General features: G+C 47.3%; 1 pseudogene; it reads right to left on the minus strand.

Moving 5' to 3' along the window:
• Positions 1-4,641: 4,641 nt before the first annotated feature.
• LOC109460715 (ATP synthase F(0) complex subunit g, mitochondrial pseudogene) lies at positions 4,642-5,266 on the minus strand (annotated as a pseudogene).
• Between the last annotated feature and the right edge of the window lie 1,227 nt (positions 5,267-6,493).

The following is a 6,493-nucleotide window of genomic DNA, read 5'->3' on the forward strand; positions in this document are numbered from 1 at the left end:
GGGCCGGGCTCCCGCCGGTAACGGGCCCCGCCGCCTCCCCTCCCCCTCCCCCGCCCCATGACAGTGCAAACCCTCCGGCCGGCCCGACCGCCCCGCCTCCGGCACCAGGCCCAGCTCAGGGCCGCGGCCGTGGCGGCTGCAGCGGCGGCGCCGCGGCTCTCCGCCGTCTCTCCCTCGCTCTCGGGCCCGACGCTTCGGGCCCAACTCGGGCCCAGCCGAAGTCTCCACCGCCTCCCAGCCGCCCTCCGTGGAGCCTGGCCCGGGCGGGGTAGGCCGAGGCCCGGGTGGTGGGGGTGGGGGCAGGGGCTGCTCTCACCTTCATGTCGGGACATCCTAGTTCAGACGGTGGCGGCGCGGCCCCTCCCGGGCTCCGGTTGCAGTGTCCCCTGCGGGGTCCCGGCGCTACCCGCGCCGGCCGGCCGACTCCCACTCGACTCCCGGGCTCGGCCGCGGGGGCGGGGTGGGCAGGGGAGCGCTCCCGCGGCGGCGGCGGGGAGGCGGCGCGGGGCGGGAATGGGGCCGGGCCTGGCCGGGGCTGAGCTCCTCCAGGAGGCGGGTCCGACGCCGCGGCTCCGCCGGCGCCCGCCGTGACTCGGTCACTCTCCGGCCCGCCGGCTCCCGGCTGCGGCGCCGCACTCCGCAAATCCCGCTCCTCCCCGCCCCTGGCCCACCCCCCGCCCCTCTCCCCCGGCTCCCGGCCGCCGCCTCCTCCTCCTCTTCCTCCTCCTCCGCCTCCTTCCGCCGCCCGCACGCGGGCCCCGCCTCTCGCTGTCCGCGCCGGGCCCAGCCGCCCCGAGGCCCTGCGGCCCGAGGGCGCGGCGGGGGCGGCGTGGCGGCGGCGGCCCGCGCTTGCCAACAGGCCGCGGTCGGACGCGAGCCCAGCCTCGGTCTGGCCGCCGCGCTGCGCGTAGGGAGGAAGAGGAAATGCCCGGCCGCTGGCGCCCGCTGCTCGCCGGCACGGTCTGGGGGCGCCAGGCAGCCCCGAGCCAGGCTTGCGACCTGCTCGGGTCCGGGCTATCGGCTGCCCCGCCTCTGGGCCGGGCTGGACGCGGGCGGCCAGTGCAAACCCGCGGCGAGCTGCGACTGGGGGGCTCCCGCCCTGGGGCGCGTGGCTGCCAGGCGGACCGCAGGCGGCGAGCGGCGGCGACCCCGGACCCCGAGGAGAGGCCGCGGTCCGCCTCGGGACATGTGCTTGTGTTTCTTTTGGAAGAACCAACCCATCTTCCGTACTATTGTCCAGCAGACCCGAAAGGGGAAAGGCAGCTGGCCTCCAGTCTTCGTCGGGTGTTGCCCCGCCGGGTGACTCGCGGTCGGGAGAGAGCGTGGGCGCAGGAGGCTGCGGAGGTTGGCCGCTGGGCTCCGAGGCCGCTTCCACGGGAACCATGTCCTCTGAAGACTCCACGCTGGCCAGCCCGGGTGTGCGCGGCACCCGCGCAAAGTTTGTTCCAGTACCTTGGCTCATTTTTGAATGCTTTGAAAACTGTTGAGTGTGTGTGTGTGTGTGTGTGTGTGTGTGTGTGTGTTTCCTGCCCGTGAAATGCAACAAATATTTATACGGCCCGTTACCACGTGTCAGTTGGTAGCGTGGCTTGATAGAAGTAGATTGCGCTTTGGAGTCCAGACTTCTGCCATGGGATTCTGCTTCTGATAGCCTGTGTAACCTTGGACAAGTTATTTACCCTTGCTGAGCCTGGTTTGGTTTTAGGTTACTTTAACCTTTTATATTTGAAATTGTTCTGGGTTTTTTGCATAAAATAGAACTGTGTCCCTAGGCTGAGTCTTCCGAAATTGGATTCTAAGGTACTGCTTGCTGTAGGGTTACTCTTCAGGTCCACCATTACCAGCTGTGTGTCTGGGGACAAATGACATCCTCAAAGTGCCTTGACTTCCCCTTTCTTAAAATGAGCAAGATTGCAGATGATAATATAGTAACAATGATATTAACAGGTAGATATTTGGAGGATTAAGTACTAAAATTATATAAAATTTGTAGCCCAGTACACAATAGAAATAGTTTGTTACCATATTTCATTAAATCTAGTTTTAAGATACTTCCTGATTTGAAAGATATTAAAAAGTTCGTCTTAAATAGACATTAGGTCACTCAGATCTACCCAAGGGCTGTATTTGGTAGTAGTGATAAACTAGATAGCAGCCAGACTAAAGTTTAAATGGATTTAAAGGAGGATTTTTTTTGTCACCAGAAATGTTTCTGTTGCATGTGTGGAGCTTTAGTCTAAATTCTGTCCAGCACAGCTGTTGAAGAAAGAAGTCCCTTTGGGCCATAATTGGAGTTTAGTGGAGTAAAGAGAACCAGGCTTTAAGCAAGGCTACTAGTCTGTACTGTATGCCTACGCTGTGCCAGGGCCTTTCTAAGCATTTTACAGTATTGGTGTGTGTGGTCCTGGGTGCCAAACACTGGAGCCTGGATTTCTTGGGCTGTAAAAATGAAGACAACACCTCACACTTTTGTGATGAGTAAATGATTTCTGTAAATATATTAAGCTACAGGCATTACTAATACTACAGTCAGTCACAATGTGGAGTAGGTAGGAGAGCTTACAAAAATACGGAACTCCAGGAAAGAATAAAAGTGTAGAGGTTTAGTTTGGTGTGGGGAGTTAGCTAATTCTGTTACGGAGAGCCAGCAAATAACTCTAAATCTCAGGGGGATATCAGATCTTTGACAGATATTTCATTGTTTTCAATCAGGCAAAGGTAAGAAAATGAAGCAATTGACTGACTAAAAATTTTTTTTTCCTGTTTGAATAAGAGTGAGCAGGAATATAACGTTATTTGGGGATTTTGTGACTAGAAAAAACATTTCCTCAATTCAATTAAAGGTCAGGCCCTTTCAATTTATAACAACCTGTTTGCTTTCCTGCCATATGGGAAATTTCATTTCCCAAAAAATGATTAAATACCCATACCAAATTGTCCATCAAATAATTTCTATTCTCCAGAAATGTTTCCTTCAGTCCTTTTTTCTCCCTGCACCGTCTTGATTTCTTTTTTCTGTGTCCTTGCCTCACCAACCCATCTTCCATACTATGATCCGGTTATGTTCCTTAAAACAAGCGAATGCATGAAAACATGAAATCTGAATAAGGTCTGTAGTCTAATTAAATGTATTAATGTCAATTTCCTGACTTTGATATTTTTCTGTGTTTTGTAAGATGTTAGTTAGCATTGGAGGGAGCTGGGGGTAGACTACAGTGGGCCCTCTCTGCAACTTCCTGTGAGTGTATAATTATTTCAAAGTAAAAAATTAAACTATTGAGACAAATCAGATTGATAGTTACTTGTAGCTGAAGCAGTAGAGGTTGAGGATTGACTACAAAGAACTTAGAGGTGATGAGAATACTTTATATCTTGATTGTGTCAGTGTTGACTGTATACCTTTGTCATGACTCATAGAACGGTGCGCTTAAAAGGGTACATTTTATTTCTATGTAAATTATACTTCAGCGAACCTGACATAAAAGAAAAGCAAGCTCTTGTCACTCCAGCCTCCTGTGGTCTAGAGGGTAAAATTTAGCTTAACCATATAAGGCCCAACAATCTTTTCCAGCACAGTGACTTTTCCTTCTGCCAATGTTCTCTTTGCTTTCGTGTACTATATTGATTCCCGCCTCTGGGCCTCTGCCTGTGCTCTTCCATCTGCTTGGAAGGAGCACAGGAAATACAGCCCAAATTAAAATTCTCTGTACTCTGTTAAACTTTCCTTGCCTCTCAGACATACCACTAAGTTCCTCCTCTGTGTTCAGTTATGCTCTGCTGTTATTTTAAATTAGTTTTTATCTCCTGTCGGCTAAACAGGCAACCACATGGTTAGTTTCTATCCCTGGGATGCAGTGGTGTTAAATGGGTAAGTGTGTGAGTGAATGAATGATTTAAAGCTGGAAGAAAACTTAAAGAAACCATTCTCAAAGTGTGTTCCAAGGTCCTCAAGACCCTTTTTTTAAATTTATTTATTTATTTATTACCAGTCACTTCTGTTTATTTCAGGACACAATATACTTTTTAGACCCATGGATGATACTGAGTTATGAACCTGTTGACATATCCATAGGATATTTTGTTTTTGCAAAGATAGGTTCTAAAAAATCATAAAACCAGGTAGGTTAATAATAATACACATATCAAAATTAGATTAAAAATTGAGTCATGGCTCTCATTCACTTTGTCCTGGCATTAAATATGTTATAAAGATACATAGAATACCACCACGTGTCCCAACATTTACAGACATAGATGTTGTCAAAAAGGTCTTTCTCTGATTTTAGCAAAGAGAAACTATCCAAATTTTATTTTTTATACTATTGATATGATTTAACTGTAGTACATGATATTACTATTTCTCCTACTGTAGCAAGTTCTAGTTTTCTCAAAACCTTTTCCCCAACTTTTCTGGAAATAACATATTTTGAACCTTCAAATGAAAAAGTTATCCTCATAAGTATATGTACAAGGTTGGTATATTCACATATATCCTTTCCAGTTTCAGGCTAAGCTAAAACATGCATTTAGAGTTATATTAACGTTATTAAAGCAAAAGACAATCCAACTTAATATCAAGAGACAATGTGACCTTCCATGCAGTGTTTGATATAGAAAACATTGATTTTGATGTATTTTATTCAAATACCAGTCTGATCACACATAGCCCAATAACATTCAAATGATAAACCCGAAAGAAACAGATGTTAAAGATTGGTCTTCAAACATTATAGCCAATGATGCCACGCTTGCCTATGATTTCAGCAACATAAAACCATACCTCAGGGGCCACCAAACTGTTCATCAGCGCTCCCTTAAGTGTTAGATGTTTGAAGCTACCAGTTTGAGCACAGTTGACTTTTTTTTCAAGCTCTGAATAGCTGTAGGGATCTCAGCAGGGGTTGGAGGAACCAGCTCAACCTTGGCATAGTGCCAGAATGTGGCCCATCCATGTTTCAAGGAAGTCACAGCACCATTTACCAGCCCTGGTCCCTTCTCGGCTAGGTTATGGACAAATTCAGCCATGGTTCTAGGATGGAAAGAAAGTCCCTCAAGACCCTTTTTAGAGTGTCGGTGAGATGCTTGGGTTTTCTTGTATACTTCAAACAGCACATCTCAATAGATTGAAAGTAGAAACAGATAAGAGAATCTAGTTGTCTTCAATTAAGCCAAACATTTAAAGGTATCTGCAAAAATGTAAGTCACTTCCAAATTCTTTTGTTTTGAAAAATAGTTTTCTTAATAATATGGTACTAAGAAATAGGTTTATTTTAGAAGATTTTTCTCAGTTTTAATTTCTAAAAAAACACACATACATATATATATATATATATATATATATATATATATATATATATATATATATATTATACATTTAAAAAAGCTCTTTGGAGTCTTCAATAATTTTCAAGAGTTGTAAAGGTGTTCTGAGACCAAAAAGTTTGAGACTCTGCCTTAGGGACCTACAGCCCCCTCATTGTTCAAATGAAAAATGATAATGATGCTGACATTTAAGTGCTCCAGTACATGTGGCAGGCCTTGTCATACGCACTTTACTGTGGGTGCTATTATATCTTCATGTTACTCATAAGTAAGGCACAGAGAAGTTAACTGACTTAGCCACGTACCTAGTCTCTACACTGGTAGAGCCAGGATTTGAGCCCCCATGTGTTCCAGAGGTCCTGCTACTAACCAGTTCTGCTGCCTCCTTCAATGCTTGGAAAGGGTCAGATTCCTGCTATCTGGTTACCTCACCCCTCTGCGCTTCACCAACCTCCTAGTCACTGCAAGAATCACATCCCCCAATTTGCCTTGATCTTGCTTTTCAGTTTACTTCAAATTCTACCACCCTGAGTATTTTCAAGCATGGCCTCGCAATGCCTTGATTTCAAATCTTACCATATGCACCTGCCCTTAAATCACCCACTCTCCTATCCTGACCATACCTGGGCTCTAATACGAGGTGTGATCAAATAATAAAGTGAGTTTAAATTTTAAAAAGTTACGTAAAAGACATAGCCATTAATCCCCCTCAAAATATACCCCCTCACTTCAAACACTTAACCCATCATTCTTGCCACTTTCTGAAGCAGTTCTAGAAGTCCTCTTTCCTGAGTGTCTTTACTTCATTTTCCATCATGACAACGCTCCATGTCACATTGCTTCTGGTACAGCAATGTATGTCAAATAAAAACATTACAGGCTGGCTGGGTGGCTCTGGCGATTGGAGCTCTGAGCTCCTAACGCCAAAGGCTGCCGGTTCAGTTCCCACGTGGGCCAGTGAGCTCTCAACCAAGGTTGCCGGTTTGACTCCCGCAAGGGATGGTGGGCAGCGTCCCCTGCAACTAAGATTGAACACAGCACCTTGAGCTGAGCTGTCCCTGAGCTCCTGGATGGCTCAGTTGGTTGGAGCGCGTCCTCTCAACCACAAGGTTGCTGGTTCGACTCCTGCAAGGGATGGTGGGCTGTGCCCCCTGCAACTAGCATCGGCAAC

The sequence above is a fragment of the Rhinolophus sinicus genome, chromosome 2 (genome assembly GCF_057876585.1).
Source record: "Rhinolophus sinicus isolate RSI-liver-muscle chromosome 2, RSI-T2T, whole genome shotgun sequence".
Lineage (NCBI taxonomy): Eukaryota > Metazoa > Chordata > Mammalia > Chiroptera > Rhinolophidae > Rhinolophus > Rhinolophus sinicus.